This window comes from Heptranchias perlo, chromosome 29, assembly GCF_035084215.1.
Source record: "Heptranchias perlo isolate sHepPer1 chromosome 29, sHepPer1.hap1, whole genome shotgun sequence".
In the NCBI taxonomy this organism is placed as follows: domain Eukaryota; kingdom Metazoa; phylum Chordata; class Chondrichthyes; order Hexanchiformes; family Hexanchidae; genus Heptranchias; species Heptranchias perlo.
In genome coordinates, this window is record NC_090353.1 from 16,556,410 (window position 1) to 16,580,391 (window position 23,982).

General features: G+C 39.9%; 1 long non-coding RNA gene across 5 annotated transcripts in view; it reads left to right on the plus strand.

The window, feature by feature from the left end:
• The window catches only part of LOC137299430 (uncharacterized), a 56,064-nt gene that overhangs the window by 9,664 nt on the left and 22,418 nt on the right, over window positions 1–23,982 (plus strand). For 4 of the 5 annotated variants that reach the window (XR_010957902.1, XR_010957899.1, XR_010957901.1 and 1 more), the window contains one exon: window positions 2,330–2,448. This is a non-coding gene — a long non-coding RNA (uncharacterized lncRNA). Of the gene's footprint in view, window positions 1–2,329; window positions 2,449–3,354; window positions 3,431–23,982 lie in introns of those variants that run through there. The other variant, XR_010957900.1, reaches the window with a different exon arrangement.

Genomic DNA, 23,982 nt, shown 5'->3' on the forward strand with positions numbered 1-23,982 from the left:
AAGCAACTGTTTCAGAAAAGTAGGCCTCCACTTACTTTAAGGGAGAGAGAGAGATGATTCCTAAAACTCCCAAAAGTGTCTTCAGTATTAGGCAGTAGCAATCATTTTATCTTCAATTTTCTCCATTTACCCCTCTTCTCATGAAGACCCTTGCTTGTTTACAGTTTTATGGCTGGTGACAATCCTCTGGTACCTTTTCCAAGTACCTGTTCTTCAAATGTGAGAAGGGACACTGAATGTCGGCAATTTGACTATGGGTTCTATCACATCTGAGCTCAATGTTGATCTTACCTATCATATAAACACACATACACACTTCCAGTTTGAGTTGCTGGAAACTAAGGTGGTTAGGAAGAGGACACATGGACAATTTTCCCCTTCCTATCATGAGGTTGTTGAAGCCTATTTTGGTATTTCCAGCGCCACTCTGTCTCAAATTGGTTAACTAGCAAGGTACTGGGAGCTTTAACGTTTGGGACACATAGGGCCAGAATGACCAAATTAAACTTGGACATTGGATGTATTAGAACCTTCTTAGTTACAAGTCCTGTGCTGTGCCACCTTTATCCATCACAAATTATTTAATTTATGATTAAATATATCTAAAATTAACAAATACCTGACAAGCGTACAATTTGCAAGTTACCTAGTCATTTCTTGTAAGTTTCATTTGCCAAAGTTTGTGATTTTAAATATGGAAATGGGATTGGTTGATTAGTGTAATAATACATATTACAACACAAATGTTATCTGATAACAGAAATCGCAAGATGACGGTTAAAGCCAGGTTATGTGGTAAATATAAAAAAACAATATGCAAGATGCCAAAATGTCTTTTGCAAATGCAATAAACTTGATACCAAATCTAACACACAAGACTGATTCATACAAACAAACATTAGGACTAGGAATTCATTTTATTATTTATAAGTAATTTGCAGGGTGTTGGTAAACATTTTTAGAGCTCTACCAAGAATGATGACATTGTCCCTGGTATTTGGATCAAAAGATATCACTGACATTTCATAAACTTTATCATTTGATCTGCAAAATGTTTGGTGGTTAGATAAGAAGTAACTGCCTCTAAATTTCGATAAAGGTCTGGTCACTGTGGTTAACTGCTAATAGAGTGTCACAATATCAAATTTGGATGTAATCATTATAAAACTTACAGAGTCATATTGTTAATCATGATATTGCTGAATATCATTCATTCACACTCTTTCCCCACAAAATGAAACCTTATTTGTCTTTGTGGAAAATGATAAGTTATGGCAAGCCTTAAGTCCTTTCCTGATAATCTATCATGATTTTAGCACAGTTCACAATATTATTCAGAGGAAAAAAAGCTTTAGATAACATAATCTACTGACGGTTTATCACTGTTTCATTGAATCCCAATTATCTGCTACACTGTATTTATAAACGATACATGTAAATAACATGTAAAGTACATCCCGACAATTGAACATTATTTTCAGAATGATCATATTGCATGTATAAGCCTATATTTTCTATAAAGATAAACTAAAACCTATCAAGTATTTCCAGCAGTAAAATGCTGGGCTCCCAATCACTTGATACAAAATTGACATTCTATCAATTTTTTTAAAGCATCTTTGATGGCATCTGTGGTGACTTCTGGAATTCATTACATCTCATTCTACTCGTTAAGAATAAACCATAGTGGGGGATAGCAATAAGGGCAAAAACATGTAAATGTATATCAGAAGAGATGAGGTAATGCTAACAAAAAACAAGGCAAAATATTTCATTAAGTTAAAGGAGGAGGGCAAATCTGAATAAGTAACATCATTGATAGACACTGGTCTGTATTGTTCCTTGGTGGCATTAAATAATTTAATTATTTTAGTGTTATCTAATATTCAATAGACTTGAAAGAAATAGGAAAACACTATATGCAGTCTCCATGGGCCTGAAATTCTGAACCTGGTCCCCGGCCCAGGGGCACTTTACGCAGTGCATTATGCATGGTCAGTGCATTAAGAGGACATCCCCAGAATTTGCACTGCCCACTTATCAGCATTTGGATGCTGCACAGCTAGTATACATTGTCCAGTTCACAAGATAAGGAGGGAGTACAATTTTTGGAGAAGTGACTTGAAAGTGCAGGTGCAGCACCGTAAAGTGCACTGGCACTTCATGTGGGCCACTAAAAGGATGGTTTGGAAAGCAGCTTTGGTGAAAGCGTTGGAAAATTTATACAAAGTCTCAGTTCCCAGGGTTCAAGCAGGAATGCTGCCTGTACTGAGAAAGCTTTGGAAGTCATGGTGAAGGATGTTCAGCTAAGGAGGTGTGTTATCTTTAGGTATGAGGGCCGCCTTCTTCAACAAGATACAATCAGGGCTGCATGGGAGAATGTGACGAACCAGGTGCAATTTTCAGTTTTTCAGCTGAGGACCAAAGACACTCAGGACCTTTGCCAAGGTATGTCAGTCCTCTACCCCTTCTACTCCAGTTATTTTTTGGTGCAACAGAATGGAACTGCACCAATGGCACAAAGTAGTACAATTTCTGGAGCGGCCTGGATACTGCCCCAATTCCTGGATAAATAATTATTGTTTAAATACAGAAAGAACTCTATGGTTAAGTATTTAATGTTACCATAAATTACAAGATTTTTTTCAAGTAACAGTCACATAAAACATAAACATACTTTTACCTCACATATACACATAAAACCAACTTGGATTTTGCTGTTTCTCCCTGTTTTATTCTGCTGATGTGGTGGCTACTTTTCATGCCGTATGATAAAGAACAAAAATCTGCCCAAGTGAATTTCAACTCTTAAAATACATTTATTTTGGCACCTTCTCCTCCCCCAGTATGGATTATAAAATAGAAAACTGAGTTGTTGGTGGTTCTGCTAACCCACTTTCATTAGATTATGCCACACTTTTAGTGGTAACTATATCCATACCACTAATTGTAAGGGGTGGGGAGGAGCTGAAGTCTGGTACTAACAACAATCAGCAGATAAAGCTCAAAATCTGATTGTGTCCTTCTTCTGCATCACTTCTAAGAGAAAATGCTGACCATAGTATGATATCTGACTTCCCCTCTGCAATAAATGTTGCAGGAATTGTACACGGTACAATTTTTTAAAAATCGGAAGTGAAATATGCTAGCTCTCTTGCACTTCTGAAACACTGCAGTCATACGACCTTATGGGCATTCCTTGATAGCCACCCTTCAGATCAAAGATTAGCATCAAACACAAAGCAAAATTCTGTTATTTTTGTGAGAATTGGTGCATGTATAATGCAGATGTATGTAGAAGTGCAGATTGGTTGTATGTCATGGTATGTAATTTGTATACTGTTTCACCTCCAGATTTAACAGCTACTTCCCAACTGTCAAGCAGACCATTTCTCTCACCTGATATTGCAATATGTAATAACATTACAGGAATACGCTGGACATAATGCAAATTAAGTGCCACAGTTTTATTTCCTACCTTTGTTTCTTGCTACTGTTTACCACCCCAGTGTTTCCCTTTACTGTCTGACTGTTGTGCTCTACTCCTAAGACATAGTTTCTTCAATGTGCTTGCCCAGTGCCTGGAGCATGGAAGGCTGATGTGTCAAAGGCACTTGTGACGGTGGTGGTCGGCAACGTCCATAAGCATAGGGCTGAGACAGTCCAGTTACAGGCAGGAGGCAACCTAGGCACATGTGCAGTCATTGAATGAGGGGGGAAGCAGAAGAGTACAGGGGTGTTATGTAGAGATATGTGATGTACATGCCCATTCCGTGCCTCCCCATGCTATTGCCTTAGCATGTTCACTAATCTGCAGGAGCAGACACGATGAGACCATTGAGGTTACCGAAGCCCCTATCTGTGCAATCTCCTAGCCTATCAAAGGAGGGGAAGACGGTAGAGCCCAAGGCTTGCATGGCAACAGTATAAGAATTCCTGAGCGATGCTAAGACTGGTATTGTGTGCTCTGTAATGGGAAGCTCTGCTGCAAATGTCTCTGGAGTTCCCGTATGCTATCCTGTGCTTCAGAACCTCATACACTCAAATTGTGGAAACCCCCCCCCCCCACCCCCGCCACAAAGCTCATAGGCACATCGATAGTTTGCATCCATGTCCCCTTTACAGAGAATGGATGTAAAGTGCTCCTTTTCTTCCTGTGCCACTACTGCTTGCTCCGGTTCACTTGTGCTCAGTGAATGACTCAGTGCTTATCACAATAAGGAATGGAACATATTTACATTTTTCATACCCAGTTCCCTTGTCAAACACTCCCAATTTATGTATAACATGAATTAGGTGCAGAGTAAAACTCCATGTACTCTGGCCCAGCGTTGGGTTCAAACTCAACCTAAGAACCCCCAAGTGTGAATTTTCCATTTCTCATCCTAGCTATCCTTGTGATTTCTCTGAGCTAGATTGCCAAATTATGGGCAGCATAAGGAACTGGGTTGAAACTATTTCATGCAGTACCCCTACAGCCATCAGAATCAGGAGAATTTCATTCCATCAGCTACATTTAAACCCATTTCTTAGAAGTGAAGTACCAAAATTCAAATTACTGAACTAATTAGTCTACTTTAAAATGATATTTTAACATACATCAATGATAAAGATATCATAAAAATTGAGCAGAGTTCTATGCTGTCTGTATATGAAATCAAACTGAGTCCACCAAACTGTGTTTAATCTACCCTATAATAAAAACAGAAAATGCTGGAAAACCTCAGCAGATCAGGTAGCATCTTTGGAGAGAGGAAGTAGGGATAACGTTTAACATTGATGACCTTTCGTCAGACCTGAAACATTGACCCTACCTTCCTCTTTCCTCAATAAGAAATGGAACACATTTACATTTTTCATACCCATTTCCAATGATAAACACTCCAAATTTAGGCATAATATGAATTAGATGTAGAGTAAAACTCCATGTACTCTGGCCCAGCCTGACCTGCTGTGTGTTTCTAGCTTTTTCTGTTTTTATTTTAGATTTCCAGCATTTGCAGTATTTTGCCTTTTATAATATGCCCTATCATGGTCTCCACCTATTTATTTAATCACATGAGGGAATGTGCTGCATAATTTCTCCCTGACCCACAAAGATTAACAAAAATTCCACAACATATTTTTCAAACTTGGCCATAACATTACAAAACTACTAAATAACTTATTGCAAAAGTAAGAATAAAGAGAAGCATTATATTATATTCCGTTACTATTATTTGTCTAGTTTCCTCCACAAATTCTTGGGATGATCTTTTCAAAGAATTTCACATCACATGATCTGGAACAACAGATTATTATGCATTGTGTCATAAACATGAAGCAGGTTTATCAATAACGTGCAGATAATAAATATATAGAAATAAAAATTTATAATGAATTTCAAGCAGAATAATTGAACTAAAACAAACAAACTAATTGTGGAAAAATGAGATACAATGGGCCCGATATTAGGAGGGAGGTGGGTTGGCGGCGGGGGTGGGGGGGTCGCATTGCGCACACGCATCACAGGCTGTCAGCAGGAGGAGCCCTATTTAAAGGGGCAGTCCTTCAATGCTCCTCCTGCAGCAAAGAACCATTTTTGGAGCATGGAGCAGGCCAGAGGCAAGGCTGCTCCAAGGTTCTTTGACTCCTCACTCCAGGTGCTGCTCGACGGGGTGAGGAGTAGGAGGGAATTTTTTTTTCCATCTGATGGGAGGAGGTGGTCTCCCTCTGCCACCAAGAAGGCCTGGCTGGAGGTGGCCGAGGAGGTCAGCAGGAGCAGCAGCAGCAGCAATGTGTGCCGAACCTGGGTCCAGTGCAGGAAGGGCTTTAATGACCTAACCAGGTCAGCAGAAGGGACTACCCTCTATAGACCGAGGCTCAGCTTCCTGGACCTCTCTGAGGAACAGTGCGCACGGAGGCTCAGAGTCACTCGACATGTAATCGTGGACATCTGCGGCCTCCTTGATGCCGAGCTGCTCCCGGTTGGCCCGAGCACCATCTTCTTACCTGTAGCTGTCAAAGTTACCACTGCCCTCAACAACTTCTCCTCCGGATCCTTCCATGGTGCCACCAGGGACATCGCCGGCGCCTCTCAGTCATCTGCACAAAAGAGCCCTGCAAATACACCTACACCCACTCTGCAGTGACACAATGGGTGGCATCAGGTGTGGGTCTTCATGGTGATCCTCAGGAAAGGGAATTATTGCACAAACCAGACAAGATTTGCAAAGACGTGGCAGTAGTGGTGATAACAAATTTTAATGTGCTTTGTAAAACAAACAAAAGTAAATCAAAAACATGACATTCTGTCATACACCCTTGTGCATCCCGTTCGTGCTCACAAAACCTTAGCCTTATGTTTACGGGAACCCCTACGTGGTGCTACCCCTGTGGCTTCAGCAGAGGTAGTGGCAGGTTGCTCTTGTCCATGCCTTGACCGATGAGATGCTTTGCACGGACACCCTCTGGGTTTCGGTGCCCGTGAGGGCCCCTCCAAAGACTGCTCCACCTGTGCAAGGGCAGACTCGGCCACCTGGAGAGGAGGCAGCATTGCGGGTACTGGTTGAGAGGGGGGCAACGGGTGAGACATGGAAGTGCTTTGAGTGGCATCCCCACTTCCATGTCCCCTTTCACCATCATCCCTCTCCTGGCCCAGGCCCACATCACTCCTTCCACCCTGCTGGACGACAGTTTGGAGGACTTGTGTGAAGCCTTGGAAGGCCACTTGTAAAGTATCGGTCAGCCTGCTTAAGGCGGCAGAATGTTGCTCACCCTAAATCCAAACGGCTGTTGTCAGGGCCTGAATGGACTCATTGTTGAGCCGTGCTTGAAGCTCGATGGAGGCTAGCCTTTCCTCCATCGCAGACATTCCCGCACCTACCTGCGGCACTATCTCAGAGATGCCTTCACGTCCCTGTGACAGTATCTCGTTGCTGGGTCAAAATCCTGGAACTCCCTACCTAACAGCACAGTGGGAGAACCTTCACCACACGGCCTGCAGCAGTTCAAGGCGGCGGCTCACCACCACCTTCTCAAGGGCAATTAGGGATGTGCAATAAATGCTGGCCTTGCCAGTGACGCCCACATTCCATGAACGAATAAAAAAAAAATCATAGTTCACAATTATTATTCTGGGACAGAAGGCTGCATGATTATCATAGGGTTTAGATATCATAATCTACTGTCGTATTGTAGTAACATGGTATCTCTGTCAGCTGCACGGCATTTTATCATATGTAGATTGTAAGCCATTGATGTGCAATCACTACAAGCTAGATTCAGGATAATCATGTCACTCTCATAGAATTTACAGCACGTGCCATTCGGCCATCCCTGATGCTAGCTCTTCAGTTGGAGCTGTCTACTTTAATCACATTTCCCTACCTCTTTCCTTTTATCTTATTCCTTTTCAAGCACAGTACTTATCTAATTCCTTTTTAAATGAGATCATAGTCTCTGTCTCAATAGTGATAAAACATTTCAGGTTCTATTAACCCTTGTAGTAAAGCATTCTATTTCTAATAATCTGTGTGAATTTTTTTTACAACATCCCCCTTCATTCTTTTAGTGAAAATTGCCAGTCTTGTTATTGATATGTTGACTTGTTATTGATTTTCCAACTAGCGGCAACAATTTCACTCAAACTTTTCATCCCCCCCTTAGTTTCTCTTTTCCAGTGGAAGAACCCCAATTTATTAATCCTTTCTTCATAACTATAACCTCTGATTCCTGGTATCATTCTAATCAACCTTTACTGTGCACCTTCCATGGCTCTAATGCCCTTCGCATAACGGGTGGCCGGAACTGAATGCAATGCCCTAACTGTCTAACTGTTATCTCACACAAATTCAATATCGTTTCCTTGATTTTATGATCAATATCCCATGTGAAATCCAGCATCCCATTTGCCTTTTTTGTGAATTTCTGTGCCTCCACCTTTAAACATCTACACATCTGCATCATTAGATCTCTCTGTTCTTCCATTCTGCTAAAAGTCTTACCATTTAGCATATACTTCCTTTCATCTTTTTTCCAAAATGTACCACTGCATTAAACTGCATATGCCACCAGTCTGCCCACTCCACCAATCTATGTCCTTCTGAACTCTCTTCACAGTTAGCCATGTCCTTCATTTTTGTATCAGCAGCAAATTTTAATATCATTCCTTGTGCCCATTTCCACATCATTCATATAAGTAGAAAGAAAAGAGGCCTCAGCAGAAATTCCTGGGGCACACTACTGTCTACATCCGACCAATCCAAAAAAGCATCCATTTACCCCTACTCTTTGTTTTTTGTCCCCTAGGTATCCCTCTATCCATGCGGCTACATTTCCCACGAGCCTTAATTTTCCTAATGTGGTTTGTTATCAAAGTTTTCTGAAAATGCATATATACAACATCCATCACAATTTATCAATATACTCTCTGCTTTTCTCCAAAAAATTCAATTAAATTAGTCAAGCACAATCTGCCTTTTATAAATCCATGCCGACTGTTCCTGATTAGCCCATGCCTTTCTAAGGATTCACTAATTTCATTCCATATTATGTATGGAATCTAGAAGTTTACACACAACCAAGCTAAGACTAATGGCCTATAAATTCCTGGTTTATCCTTCTTCCCTTTCTTGGACAGGGGTGTAACATTTTCCACCCTCTAGTTTCTAGGATGCATACTATCTGGGCATGGTGACATTTACATTTTTAGTCCCATTAACTTTTTTATTACAGAGTTCTTTTGAACTCTTATCGCCAGCATTCTCTCTTCCACATCCTCACTAGATACACTTACGGTCCTATTTTTACTTTCCTCTGTAAAATTGATGCAAAATATTTATTCAGCATCTCTGCCATTCCCTCATTCTCAAGTCCAAGGTTACCTCTTTTTTGACTATCCTTTTACAGTCTACGTGCTTATAACAATTCCTGCTATTTCCTTTATATGGAGTAAATGATTCTATAAGAAGTGACACCATTCTACTTGATAAAAATTAACATTATGTACTCAATATTTCTTGTGATCAAGTTTTTGACTTTCAGTTAAAAGATCATTTTTCTCTGCTATTCTGTCATCCTCCTCCCCCTTAAAATCAGATACTCCTGCTGATTGTGGTTCCATAGGCACTACCAGCTTTCAAATACCTTATTCAAGTGACCATAATTCATATGTGAGCTTGAACAATTAGTGACAGCAGGTTATTTAACAATGAGGGTATCACAGCTATACCGGATATCTACACAAACACACTTTCCAGCTGCTGTCATAGCCAGCAGGGGAAATCCTGGCTGACATTTCCTCTCCATGGCCCAGAGATACTGACGACAACTGTAGTGCCCCAATGCCACCCTGTCTGAGATAATCAAGTTAGCACAGACCAGGGTCTGTAAGTCTCATTATCACAACTGAACCTTCAAAGGAGCTACAATCATACTTCCTATCATAAGTCAATGCAAAAAAAAAGTTTTTTACTTTGTACTTTTTGAAACAAACATTTTCGAAACAAACATTTTAAGATTACACTTTTCCCCATGATTTATTCTGTGTGCAAGATTGACCTAGGTGATTCACACATTTCTGTTTTCCCTCCATGTGAGAAGCTTGGGCCAATCACAGTGCAGACATTGGGATCTTGAGGTATGAGGACTTGGGCATCCTACAGCTCTACTGCTTAGGACATTAGTGCACCAACATATTGCGTTACTATATTGCTGTCCGTATATTAATGAATGTCAGTTTTTATGCCCTTTCTTTGTCGTTATTGTTCTACTTGGATGGTTTTCTTTTTCATTCTCATTTGTTCGATTTTACTTATTTTTTAATTTTGTATTCAGTTTTATTTTTTTGATTCATTGGCCTTGATATTAACCTACCCATGCCGGCCAGAAGAGGGTCGAGGGAGGGTTAAAAATGAAAAAATGGGGAACGCGTCCCCAACCTGCCGCGTACACACCCGTTGCCGTTTTTATGATGGCAGGTTTTGAGGCATCCAAGTGTCCCACTGTGGAGAGGTGGGACACTTTATTAACATATTTAAATTAAGCTCCCACAGTGCAATTGGGAGCCCAATTTAAATTTTACAGTTGCTGCGCATATTTCCCAGGGGTTGGGAAACCAGGCAGTGAAAGGGATGCAGGAACTGCCGGCTCCACAAGGTAAGTGCCTTTTACAGCATTCCTTGTGGGCCAGGAGGAACAGGAGTGCTGCCCCCCTGACCCTCCCCTCCCCCCCCCCCCCCACCGCAAGGAAGCCTTCGGCCTCCTCTCTGCTGATCACAGCCTCTCTCTCCCTGCCACGATCACTGATTTCCCCCCCCCCAAGCCCCGACAGAGCTCTCTCCAAGCCCCGATCATGGATCACCTTCCCCCCTCCCGATTGCCAGGTACTGTCCCTGGCTGGGGCCTCCTGCTGCTGGTTTTCCCAAAGGGCAGCCGACTAGGCTGTCTATTTGACCGGCTGCCGGGCGGGAAATGTAAGAAAAAAATGTTAATGAAGTCCTGCGACAAGATCTCCGTGTCCCTGGTCTTGCCAGGTTCTTCGCCCAATTTCAGACTCCCCGCTGTTCTAAAAGGAAATGCTGCACATTTTTATCATATAGGGACAGTTGACTTCTGGGGCCTCTACCCAGGTTCATTTCTTTAAAAACTAGGATTTTTATAACAAGTTATTCTGGACACTGCAGTTTAAATGCACATTCTGTCCCTAATTTTCTAATTTTCTCTCAGTGTTATTTCATTAATCATTAATGTACTTCTGTCACTATTTGGATTTGCCAAATTGGAATGATTATAGAAAATTCACCTAAAATTTGACAATAATATAAATATTTATGTTTCTGAGGTTTAAAGAGATAGTTTTACAGAAAAATCAAGGAGGTATTCCAGTCAGATTAAGTTTCAACAGCAATATCTGATGCCAGTTGACTACTAAAACAACTTTTTGAGGCTATGCAGTATAAATTGATGCTGGCAGAAATTAATTGTTATTGGTGAGGTGGAGCCTGGTTTTCCTCAACTGATAGGACTTTTTTTTGGAAGGGGGTGGAGGAGAACTGGTGGACACTGGACGTCCACTGCAGCTGCAGGGCTGTAGGTGGTTTGATACTTCGTTGACTGCATTTATTAGGTATATGGATGTGAAATTCTGTAAGAAAGATCAAATAGACACTCAAAGGATAGGGCTCAAGTTGGATCTACAGATAAAACTTTAAAAATCACTGAAATTATGACACCATTGAATAGGAGCTTGTATTTTAAGTTTGTTTACTCTTTCCTCAGGAGCCCCTATGTTTGTTGCAAAACAGAAGAGTAGAGACTATTATGCACACTACATAAAGGAACAGTAATGAACGCAAAAACTGACACTCCATTTTAACTAACCACATTCACATGTATTTTTAGGAATGAACTTGCATTTATATAGCACCTGGCACATCCACGAGATGTCAAATAAGCACTTCACAGCCGATTAACTATTTTGAAGTGCAGTCACTGTTGTCATATAGGCAAACATGGCAGCCAATTTACACACTGCAAGGTCTCACAAACATATGAGCAGCCAATTTGTTTTGATGGTGTTGGTTGAAGGAGAAATGTTGGTAAGGGTCCCAGGAGAATTATCTACTCTTCTTTGAATAGTGCCATAGGATCTTTAACATCCACTAGGTGTCAGCCTTGGCTCAGTGTAACAATTCGCTTCTAATTCAGAAGGTTGTGGGTTCAGGTTCCACTTCAGAGACTCAAGCACATAATCTAGGCTGATTTATCAGTGCAGCACTGAGGAAGTGCTCTGTACAAGTGGAGGTACCATCTTTCAGATGATACATTAAACCGAGACCCCCTCCTGTTCAGGTGGACATAAAATATCCAATGGCAATATTCTAAGAAGAGCAGGTTGTTTATTTCAATATCATATTTATCCCTCAACCAACATCACTAAAACAGATTAACTAGTCATTTATCTCATTGGTGTGTGTGGGACATTGCTGTGCACAAATTGGCTACCCTACACTACAACAGTGACTAAACTTCAAAAGTGCTTCATTGGCTGCGAAGCCCTTTGGGATGTCCTTGGGTCATGACAGGTGCTATATACATGCAGGTTTTTCCTTTTTCTTTACTAGAACAAGCAAACAAAGCCTCAGCTTAGAGACTCATCCATAAGATGGCATCTCTGACAATAAAACACCCCCTCGGTACTGTACTTTAATATCAGCTTGATTAAAGTATGGAATGGGGCTTAAACTCACAATCCACTGACTCAAAGGCACCAAATGAGTTAAGCTGCTATTTACAATGCAATTTGTAACTATTGCAGTTTTGTTCAAAAGACAGCCAACTTTCAATCACAGTATTTTTATCAGAATCTAACAATTATATCAATTCCAATATTTTAGTAAATATAAAAGGCTCTTTTGAGAAAAATAAGATTTTACAGTGTAATGGATCAAAGGATACAAACATCACATAGAAGATATACAATTTCAAACTGCGATGTGAACATTAACACAATCTCTCAGGAGAAGAGAACGCTTAAAGGCCATTTCCCCAATACTCATTCTCAATGATTTTCTGTCTGAAGAAGAACCATAAAATAATTTTTAAAAATCCATAATCACATTTGGGTGATGGTCACTTTCAAAATATGATGAGTCACAGAAAAATGCGGTCTATTTTCCTCTCAGCCACATATTTTCAGCGTAAACCACCGTCTCCTCAAAATGTCACAGATGATAAACCATATCCATTTACTTCTAAGGGATAAACATCTCCCGTGGGTTTTTTTTTGCCAATTTTCTCTTTTCCTCTCCTAAAGGTGTTGACTCCTGCTGGGGTATAATTCCATGATAAGGCACCCTCTAGGATAATACCTCAGTGACGATTGTTCAAGCATGAACCTGGACGGTAAATCTAAGCACAATATTTGAACAAAGCAAGATGAAGTGGGAGGGGCAGAGGTGGAATCATAGCCAAGCTTGATTCTGTACTTAGCCAACATCCACATGCACTTTCCAGCAAGGGAGTCACTGGCTAGCAACCAGGGGCGTAAGTCCTTGCTGATGTCCCCCTCCTTAGCCCATAGGTCCTGAGTTCAATTGTAAGAACCCCACTGCTACTCCAACTAAGATCAGCTAACTCAGCACAGAACAGGAATGTAACTCAATGTCCCTTCTATACAGAAATTCACTATCACTTGCTGAATCAGGGTTTTTGGAGCATGCATTCATTTGAGAGAAATCTCTGACTTATACAACTGTCCAGGTCTTTCTATGCTGCCAGCAACCACTAGGTTCAAATGTTACATATGTTTGTGGCTGTGCCCTGTTGTTATGCCACATCAGGTAAGAATGTGTGCTTAAGAACATACGAACATAAGAAATAGGAGCAGAAGTAGGCCACAAGGCCCCTCGAGCCTGCTCCGCCGTTCAATAAGATCATGGCTGATCTTTGGCTGCAACTCCACTTTCTCGCCCGATCCCCATATCCCTTGATTCCCTTGTGTGCTTGTGTGTTGGGAGAACAGTGCTCAATGTCAGCTTTTTTTTGGTTTCAGGATGTGGGCAATACATCCTTAATTGCCTTGAACAATTTTTTGTTAGGCCATTTCAGAGGGCATTAAGTGTGAACCACATATTATGAATTAGAGACACATAAACCAGACCAGGAAGGGGTCGCAGGTTCTCTTCCCTGGAGGACATTAGTGAATCACTTGCAATTTTATGATAATCTGACACTTCCTCATGGTCATTTTATCTGCTGCTAGCCTGCAAATTATCAGATTTATTGCATGTAATTTCACAATTTCCTCACAACCTCTGGGTTGCTAGTCCAGTACCATAATCATGACACTACTGTATCATACACTAATTTGACACAAAGGATTTAGAGTGCATTTATATTGCAGTTGTCCGTCTGAAACTGGTTGCCAGATTGTAGGTTCCATCCAAGGCATTACCATGTTTAAAACAAAAACAAAAATTGCTGGAAATACTCAGCAGGCCATCAACATCTGTCAAGAGAAGAGACAGGGTAATGTTTCAGATGTATGACCCTTCCTCAGAGCTTTAGAATGCCTTTTCTTTTTACAGATACTGACTAACCAGCTGTGTATTTCCAGCATTTTCAATTTTTGGTTCACATTTGCAATTTTCTCTTGTTATTAGAACCTTGTTTATACTGCATGGTTCTATTTAAAATCATAGAAATGTTACAGCATGGAAGGAGGCCATTCGGCCCATCGAGTCCATGGCGGCTCTATCACAAGATAATTACAGATGAAGAATGCCATTCGGCCCATCTTAATTCATTCATCCATCCATCCAGAGAGATCCTAACATCCCTCCATTGCAGCATCAAACTGTTTCTTAGGTGATTTCAGGGTTTTTGCCTCTATTGCGCCATTTGATAGTCTATTCTACATGTTGATCACTCATTCTGTGAAGAAGAATTTTCTGATATGAGTCCTAAAATGACCTTTTACTAGTTTGAACCTGTGTTCCCTAGTTCTACTCCTGCAGTTTAATTTATAGTAATATTCTGGTTAAAGTTTCTCCAATCTTTACTCATAACTCAGACCCATGACACGGGGTCAGCCTCGTACCTCTTCTCTGCATTGCCTCCAATATTTGAATGTTTCTCTTGTTTCTTGGCAACCAGAAGTGGACACAGTATTCAAAGTGCAGCTTGACCAGAGCACTGTACAGTTTGATTATTACCTCCCCTGGGGTTGGGGGTACATGTACACAAATCTTTGAAGGTGGCACGACAAGTTGAGAGGGCTGTTAAAAAGGCATATGGGTTCCTTGGCATTATAAACAGGCAAGGAAGTTATGCTAAACCTTTATAAAACACTGTATAAAACACCCTAGCTGGAATATTTTGGCCAATTCTGGGCACCACACTTTAGGAAGGATGTCAAGGCCTTGGAGAGGGTGCAGAGGAGATTTACTAGAATGATACCAGGGATGCGGGACTTCAGTTATGTGGAGAGACTAGAGAAGCTGGGATTGTTCTCCTTAGAGCAGAGAAGGTTATGGGGAGATTTGATAGAGGTGTTCAAAATCATGAAGGGTAAATAAGGAGAAACTATTTCCAGTGGCAGAAGGGTCAGTAACCAGAAGACACAGAATTAAGGTAATTGGCAAAAGGACTGGAGGCAACGTGAGGAAAAAAAATGTTACGCAGCGAGTTGTTATGATCTGGCATGCACTGCCTGAAAGGGTGGTGAATGCAGATTCAATAGTAATTTTCAAAAGGGAATTGGATAATACTTGAAGGGGAAAAAAATTGCACAGCATGGAGGAAACAGCAGGGGAGTGGGACTAATTGGATAACTCTTTCAAAGAGCCGACACAGGCTTGATGGGCTGAATGGCCTTCTTCTACGCAGTATCATTCTATGATATGATAGCCTACTGCTTTGGTTAAACAGTTCAACGTTCTATTGGCTTTGTTGATTGCTGCTCTACTTTGGTTGGATATGTTTAGTGTCAAGTCTACTAAGACTCCTAGGTCTCTTTCAGCTTTACTCATGGAGTATGTGTGTCGTCTGTTTTTCCTATGTGCAGCACTTTACACTTGCCTGCATTGAGTTTTATCTACCATTTTCTGCCCATTTACATATCCTATCCAACTCATACTGTAATTTATGAGCTGCCTATTCCGATTCCAATGCCACTCCTAAATGTATTATCATCTGTAAATTTGACTACTTTGCATTGAGTTTCTGAATCCAGGTCTTTTGTGTAAATTAGAAACAGCAGTGGCGCCAACATCGAAGCTTGAGAAACCCTACTCAGTATGTCCCCAACTCTGACATAACTCATCTATCGAGTACTGGTTGTTTCCTACCCTTCAACCAGAATTTAGAAGAATGAGAGGGGATCTCATTGAAACATATAAAATCCTGACAGGGCTAGACAGACTGGATGCAGGGAGGATGTTTCCCCTGGCTGGGGGGTCCAGAATGAGGGGTCACAGTCTCAGGATACGGGGTAGGACATTTAGGACTGAGATGAGGAGAAATTTCTTCACTCAGAGGGTGGTGAACCTGTGGAATTCTCTACCTCAGAAGGCTGTGGAGGTCAAGTCACTGAATATATTTAAGAAGGCAATAGATAGATTTCTAGACACAAAAGGCATCAAGGGTTTTGGGGAGACAGCAGGAATATGGTATTGAGATAGAGGATCAGCCATGATCATATTGAATGGCGGAGCAGGCTCGAAGGGCCGAATGGCCTACTCCTGCTCCTATCTTCTATGTTTTTATGTTTCTAACCAGTTTCTTTTACCCTGAATCCTCACACATTGAATTTAATTAGTAGCCTATTGTGTGAGATTTTATCAAAAGTCTTTTGGACACCAAGGTACACCACATCACAGTCCACTTGGAGATTTTTCTATAAATAATTCCTATGTTATAAATTGGATGAGGAAGGGAAAATAAACTTGTCCATAGGATATCACTGACCTGCAAATCACTTCTATACAGTTGCTTTAATGCCTAATACAAAAAAATTATTACTGCACCAATTCACCAAAGTTTTTTATATTCAGCAAATATCCGAGATCCCAGCCTAATCTGTCACCATGTTATCTGATAATGCATTCATTATTACTTCCACACAGAAGTCAAAAGATTGATCAGGGCAGGATCTTCCCCCTCTGAATCCATGCTGACTGCTGTTAACTAGATTATTGTTGTGCAGATGATCCTCAAGTTTACTCCTGATAATTGATTCCATTACTTTACATGGAACGGAAGGAAGACTAATGGGTCTGTAGTTGCCTGGGTCTGTTTTGTCACCCTTTTTGAATTTAGGCACCGCACTATTCTCTTTCCAATCTATTGGTACATCCCCAGTATCCACTGACTCATAACGATTGTCAATGCATCACAAATTTCCTCCATACTCTCTCTCAGCACTCTGGAATAAATACAATTTATTTGCTTTGAGCCAATGTTAGAGCTCCATTCCCAGCTGTTAAATTTTTAATTTGTTGACAGTATGGATAGAATTTAAACATTCTGGATAAGTTTCTAAAATACCACGGTTTGACATTATACTTGAGTTATACATCATACAGTATCAAACCCAAGTGATATGAGATTATCTCTTCCAGGGATTTCACACCTCTCCCCTCTAGAGTCAGCTCTTGATTTGATTCCAGAGTTATACTCAAACTTTAGCATCATTATGAAGCAGAAACCATTATGGAGTGATACTAAAGTTGCAGTCTAAATCCACTCAAAAATATTATTACAGACATCTTTTAACTGTCAAAATAAAATAAAAAGCAAAAGGTCATTTTTGTTAAATATTACCATACTAAAAAATTACCAATTATTGATAAGGCCATTATATAAAAATTAAATCCTTCAACATCACACATCATAAACCTATTTCTTGTAAGAAGGTCTCAGTTATTAACTTTTAAATTTAAGTGAGGTAATCAAGATAAGCAATTGGTGCAATCACATATGCAGTATTTGATTACAATATATGCATTATCTGATAACAGACTCACATGGTGGCAATTATGGCTGGAATATGTGATAAATATAAAAAAGTAGTCAATTGGTAAGTAATTTTTTTGTACCAGGCAGTAAAGCTACTGTATAGAAGTGATTTTCAGGACAGTGATAACCTATGGACAAGTTCATCCCAACTTATAATACTGGAACTGAATATATAGAAAAACCTTCTGAGTACATGTAGACATTGTAAGTTCTGCTTATGGGATTACAAAATAGCCCTGATATTTCGTAAACCTCACCCTATAAGATGCACAATAAGATTTGGTGGTTAGATAAATTGCAACAGCCTCCAAATGTAAATAAAACTCTATTGCAATGGTTAAACCATATATTTCCATTACCTGGGAGTTTGTTAATATTTGCAGGGGCTCGCTTACACAGAAAACAATTGGAAACCACTGAGTTAAAGGAAATCTGCAATGAATGGTGTGTACTTATCCCCATACCAGTCCCTCCCAGTATTTTTTTTTTGGTTCCCCTTTCGTGTCCAATTTTCTCCCCTCATCTACAGAATATGCTTACTCATGCTGAGGTAGAATTCAACGGATACTGGACATCTTCTAGAATCTTGCAAGTGGTCAGTCTTCATATGTGAGCCCAGACAGTAAAGCCTAGGGTTTCCGATTGGCGTCATTTTAATGCTGGCATAACCCATCAATTTCATATGGATTAAATATCAATGTTAAAATAACATTGATCAGTAAATATATGCTTGAGTATCAGCAGACCATTCCTCATGGGAGAATAAATGCAGAATAAATTGTTCATATCCAATGTCAAAGCACGCCCACTTTCCATCAGAAATCATTGGTTAATGATGAGAAACAAAGCCCAGCTGATACTTTTTCTTCCTAGCCCAGGGGTGCTAAGGTCAACTTTAGTGCCCCTACCACAATATAGCTAATTTAGTGCTTACATGAGATCAAGTCCGGAAACATCCTAGTCATCATAGGTCAGTTCCATACTAGCAGTGCGTTTACCAATTGAACACTTTATTGTTTTTTTAACATAATTACAATTAGAGATGCCCTCTATATATCAATTTTAACGGAGTTAAACTTTTCTTTGCCCCAGAGTTTCAGATAAGTGAAAGATTTTTTTTTAAATTCAGTGCCCCTTGACTCAGAAGATGTGTTATGCCCTTGAATCAGATTCCAGTCTGTGATATTCTATAAAATATATATTAAGCAACTTTCATTCTAGTTTCAATAAGATTATTTTTCTTGGTGCTAAGTTTCATGGTAAAATAGTGACAGTTTTATCAGTATTTTGTGGTATCTAAAACAGTATTTCCACCAGCGTGCAAATCAGCATGTATTACAATCACTGCAAACTACTTTCAGAACAATCATTTTAATCCCACCATGTGTTAAATGTACTTCTCCTGTATTTTGTAAAAAATATGCAAAAAGTGCTTTAGGTCAACTGGAGGATTTAAGTAGAAGTCTTCTGGTAACTAAGGTTCTTTATGAACTTTTTGCTTACCAAAAACTACAATTTGGACTTTAGATGAGAAAATAAATCCTATAAAGGAATAAAATACACCCTTGGTATAAAAGGATCTACATTGATAAGGTAAATGTCCAGTTTCTTATTTCATGCTTTCTTAGGGTAGATTTTCTCAGGGTTATTTATCTTTTTGCGGAATGAGTGAGCAAGAGGTGGGAAACTAGGCAGCAATTCATATCATTCGATCCCTGTCTGAATCAGACAGTGATTAATCTCCTAGCCAACCTAAAGTTTATTTTAATATGTACATTCATGTAAATGACACTGAAATGAGGCTGTGCATGAGTCTTGCAGAGAATACCCTTTGCACTCAGTTCACCTATATGAGATAGCTAACAAAAGCTAGATAAATTTAGGTCATTTAAAACCCTACACACAATCCAGGCAGCTTCATTAACTTTAAAGGATTCCACATCATAAATGTGCAGGCAGTCAGTGACCAGTAACACAGAACCATACATGCGAATACCTGCTTGCCAGGCAGGAATCATGATTCCTTCATTTTAAGACGATCCTCTGTATAAGGGCTACTTGAAGGAGAAGGCAGAATTAAATAATGGCTCTTAGGAGACCAACGAGCCCTGTCTTATGAAATCACTACAGCAACCATGAACACCAGTTGAGTGAAGATACAGTAGGGCCCATGATGCCACCAAGATCATAATGGACTATATTGTAGGAATTTTGAAACAGTACTTCAGATGGCTGGACACAACATAGGGTGCATTACATTACAGTCCTGCTGAAGTCTCCAAGATTACCATTGTCTTCTGCGTACAGCAAAACTTTGAAATTCAGAAAAGCCTAACAATGGAACAGATGGAGAAAAAGGAAGCCTACTGTAGCCAAGGGTAGAGCAGGACCCTGAGAAGATATCTCTAGTAAAACACCTAAGTGCCTGATCCACACAATGCACTAGAAGTCCTAGTGGCCCAACAAGATCTTTGCCAACATTCTCTTTTGTACTTAGCTACCATGGATGCCCATCCCCTGATTGCTGATACCTAATTTTGCATCATCAGAAGAAAACTCTGTGAACAAAGTTGAAATAGAGTGCAACCAAATTTGATATCTTATAAATGATCATGTGTAGGGTTTAAGAACATAAGAAATAGGAGCAGGAGTAGGCCAATCGGCCCTTCGAGCCTGCTCCGCCATTTAATAAGATCATGGCTGATCTGATCCTAACCTCAAATCTAAATTCATGTGTCCTTGCTAGTTTTCTTACACCAGTACTTCCCCCTGGAGACAGTATGATATGTGTCTTCTAGAACCTGGAACCTATTATTGTGCCCTTTTAAGATGTTAGTATGCCAAGAGTTTCAGTTGTAATTTGCAGCTTGAATTTGTGCCCTGCTGAAGCATAGGCATGCATGCGAAGCAAAGAAAGAGCTGTAATATTGGCATGGCAAGGGCTATCAGTAACTGCAATAGGTTGACAGGCAATACTTTGTGTAAACATACTTGGTCCAACAACCTGACATATGATACTGTTAGGTAGCCTTACCGTGACAATTTCCTTAATGCTTGGCATTTCCTTTCAGAGCTGTTGCGAGGTCCTATGGGTAATGTACACAGCACTGATTCTAGTCATTACCTCCTGCTACACATGCTACATTGCTTTCCCCTGAGTATAGGTGCACCAGTGCCAAACAGGGCAATCCTACTTGCACCTATTTCATGTTGTAGCACCACCATTTTGCTATCTTTCAAAAGGAGGACAGAAACTGAAAAGACTTGCATTTACATAGCATCTTGCACAGATGTCCCAAAACACTTCACAGCCAATGAAGCACTTTTGAAGTGTTGTCACTGTTGTTATGTAGGCAAAGCAGCCAATTTGCATGCAATAAGATAAATTATCAGTTAATCTGTTTTTTGGTGGTGTTGGTCAGGACACCAGTAAAAAGACTCTGCTCTTCTTAGAACAGTGCCATAGGACCTTTTACATCCACCTGAACAGGCAGATGGAGCCTCAGTTTAACATCTCACCTGAAAGATGGCATCTCTCAGTACCGCACTGAAGTGTTAGCCTAGATTATGTGCTCAAATTTGTGGATTGGGGCTTGAACCCATGATCTTCCGAGGCAGAGGCAAGAGTGCTACCACTGAGCCAAGGCTAACACTTAATTGAGGGGGGACGGGTGTTTGGTTTTTGCTTCACCAATTCTGGCCACCCAGAGTGTTGTCCAACTTTTTCTTTTTTGCCATCTGCACTATTTTTCCCTACCAGTACTTTTTTGTTCTCCACACGTGCCACTTCCCTTTAAATGAACAGGTTCTCTTTAAATGGTAGCTGCAGCTCTTTCATAGATAGAGCTATGCCGAATTCCTGTCCCTCTGCAGTCCCGTTGGGTGAATTCCCCGTGGTAGGCCCAGAGATTGCGCTTTGAGGTAAGTAAGGTGAATGTACTCAGCATCTCTACACAGTAGCAAGGCTGAGATTGGGAATTTAGCAAGTGAAATACATGGGCATGAACCCACTCTTCACCAATCATTGGTCTCATGAATTGGAGTTCCAACTCATCGTACTACCAAGCTGTCATGGATGTGATCTTTATTAACGCAATCAATTTTATTGCCATCTATATCCTCTAGTCCACAAAAAGGGAACCTCAGAAATTCTCTCTTTTGGAGACTCAACATCACTTCTAATTTTTCGAGGAGAAAGGAGCTTCCAGCTGCCTTTCTTCCCAACGTGCAATTAACCTGTATTTAAATGTTAAAAATTATAAAATACAAACATTATCAGAATTAAAATAGGATTATAAACATGATGGCTAAAAGTAAACAGCCATATCTTTATCTTAAATGACTAACTTTAAATCTAAATTAAAGAATATTGCTCCTCTGATATCATTTTTGCTTCTCTGCAGTAACTTCTCCAATAAGGTGAATTTTTCTGTAGATCTTTAAGGTATTTTTATACCTGAACTTATATTGCATCAAGTTTCAGGGAATGATATCTGTGCTCTGCTCTCCTTTTACATTAGGACAGGGTAAGCTCCCTTGCCTCTGCTTTTATGTAAAAACCTATAGAAAGCAAACATGCAAGGCCAGGTTGCTCCATATTTGCATTGCTAAAACTGGCTCCCTTATCCCGGCAAACTCATTGACCGAAGCTTTAGTGGGTCAGTTAACTGCATTCCGATAGTGTAAAAGTGCCTTTAGATTACATAAGTAGCTGCTATTAATGCAACTTTTTTTTAAAAGCTGCCTCTGACAATTCTAAAATTTTTCTTACACTTCACAGTGTTGTAGTTCAATGGGGAATTGGGTGGCAAAGCTGTACTGAAAGATGGGCCAAATTGTTTTAATGCAATATATTTTTATTTGGAATTTTCAAATACACAAACTTCAATGAGATACAATTGAGCAATACAACAGGGACCGGTGTCAAGATCACAAAGGACTAACAAATAAAATATAACCGAGGAGAAGGATCAGAGTTTGGAACAGCATGACTGAGTATTAAGTAGGAGGTGGAGGTCAGCTTCTATGGAGTTAAAAACCGTTGGCTTACCTTAAGGATTGCGATGGTCTCAAGTCAATTTCTGTTCCATCAACACTTTCACAACTTGGCTTTGAATGACTTGCAGAATACTAAAAGGGACTCCCCAAATATTAGGAAACATATGTTGACCCAGCTACACATGTTGTTCTTGCATTAGGTAATGATCCACCAATTAATGACCAATTGCTGACCGATCCTGTTTCCATAGATTTTTGTTTCACCAATATAAACCTGCGATTAGATATAAAAAGGTGGTTAACAAACCTGAACCTCTCATTCCTATGACACCCTTGGATGAACTTTTTTTCAGGCAGTGGTAGGAAATACAAAAGAACGGAAGAAAGTACAGAACAAGAAGAGGCCATTCAGCCCATCAAGCTGACATCCTGCAGAGATTTTGTATAGTTTGTCCTACTATGGATCCTATCCAACTTACAGTCTCCTGAAAGAGGCAACCAACCACAGAAAAATCTCCAAAAATATAAAGCTCTATGCCTAACCCCAAGGACAATGAAGCAAAACTCCAGAATATAAATCCAATTTGACTGGCTGTAAAGCATTTTGGGACGTCCTGAGGTCGTGAAAGATGCTATATAAGTGCAAGTTCTTTCTTTCTTATAATTCTGACCAGTTGCATTTCATATGTGACTCATCCTTAGTCCCAGCAGTATATGTCACTACGTTCCACACTGTATTTGCTCAACTGTGCCTATCTTTATAGGTTTCAATCCCATTCTTAAACAGATATTGATCTAGCACAATGCCCTTTAGTATTAATTTAGTGGTGGAGACAAAAACTCTGGAATCATTTAAGAAGTAACTAGATTCAGCAATGGAGGGAGATTAGGGTTATTCTGGATGGATGAAGTAAGATGGGCCGAATGGACTTCCCCATCCGTAAGTATCTTGAGAAGCTATTCCATATATTTGTTATTAAGTGGTAAAAAAATCTTAGCCTAGAAATTACTGTTGTCCATATTAGTGAACACAAACTTAATATATTTGTAAAACATTCCTCTGCTATTTTATCAGCGATGTTAACCCATTTAAAATAAACAGGTTAACACCTCCGTTAAAATATTGGACACAGGTTTATATGATTGTGTTAAGTGTTCTTCTGATAAATCACCAACAGTTATTTCTGGGCTCTTGGAATGGTGTCATATGATGCAGAAAGTTTAGAGGCTATTTCTTCTCCTGTTGCAGAATCTCAAGAAGTGATTGAATAATCAGTTCCAACTGTTCTGTTAAGAGGACGGTACGCAGAAATGGAAAGTGCTTTTGGATTTTCCATTTCTATTCACTTAACAAAAATATTTACTTGTCAGATACTTACATGAGGGCAAGTGCAATGTTAAAAAAATGATAATACGTTAATCTCTTATTGACTTTATTTTTAAATGGGAGGTTCTGCAAACAAGAAAACTGCCCTTTGAATTTCT